The sequence below is a fragment of the Lipotes vexillifer genome, unplaced genomic scaffold (assembly GCF_000442215.2).
Source record: "Lipotes vexillifer unplaced genomic scaffold, Lipotes_vexillifer_v1.1 scaffold1691, whole genome shotgun sequence".
In the NCBI taxonomy this organism is placed as follows: domain Eukaryota; kingdom Metazoa; phylum Chordata; class Mammalia; order Artiodactyla; family Lipotidae; genus Lipotes; species Lipotes vexillifer.
The window spans coordinates 4,171,061-4,171,961 of NW_006789046.1; the positions used below are offsets into that span (position 1 = coordinate 4,171,061).

Genomic DNA, 901 nt, shown 5'->3' on the forward strand with positions numbered 1-901 from the left:
GATGGCTTCCTTGGTGACTTCTATCAAACATTTAAGGAAGGAAATAACACCAATCTTATGCAAACTTTTACAGGAAATAGATAGGAAGGAACACTTTGATCACCGTGAGGCCAAAATAACCCTGACCAAGACAACAGCAAAACAAACTAACAGAAAATACCACACCAATATCCCTCATGAATCTACACACACACAAAAAGAATCCTTAACAAAAAGCTAGGCAAATCAAATCCAGCAATATATAAAAAGGAGGCTCAGTTGAGTTTCCTGGACTTATTTCTTGGTGTAATACTCAAAAGTCAATCATTGTGTGACTTCCCTGGCGGTCCAGCGGTTAAGACCCTGTGTTTCCACTGCAGGGGGCGCAGGTTCGATCACTGGTTGGGGAACTAGGATCCCTCATGCTGTGCGGCGCAGCCAAAAAAAAAAAAAAGTCAATCATTGTAATTCACCTTATTAATAAAGAAGAAAAGTGACCATTTCAATAGATACAGAAAAAGTATTTACCAAAGTCAACACCCATTCTTATGAAAAACTCTGGAAAATTAGGGATAGAAGGGAATCTCCTCAGTTTGACAAAAGGCATATATGGAAAACCTATATTTAACATGATACTTTCTGGCACAAGGCAAGGATGTCCATGTACCACTTCTATTCAACATTGTACTGGCAGTTCTAGCTTGTGAAATAAGGCATGAAAAAAAAAGGCATCAAGATCAGAAAGAAAGAAGTAAAACTGCCTATTTTCAGACAACATGGTTGTTTACTTAGTAAATCATGAAACATCTACAAAACAAGTGCTAGACTAATAAATGAATTTGACAAGGTCATGGGATATAAGATTTATACACAAAAGTCCACTGTATTTTTTTTTTTTTTTTTTTTCGGGTAAACGGGCCCC

The 901-nt window shown here is 37.2% G+C and overlaps 1 protein-coding gene across 1 annotated transcript in view; it reads right to left on the minus strand.

Moving 5' to 3' along the window:
* SEPTIN9 (septin 9) overlaps positions 1-901 on the minus strand; it is a 143,798-nt gene that overhangs the window by 128,752 nt on the left and 14,145 nt on the right. The gene's annotated exons all lie outside the window — the stretch shown is intronic.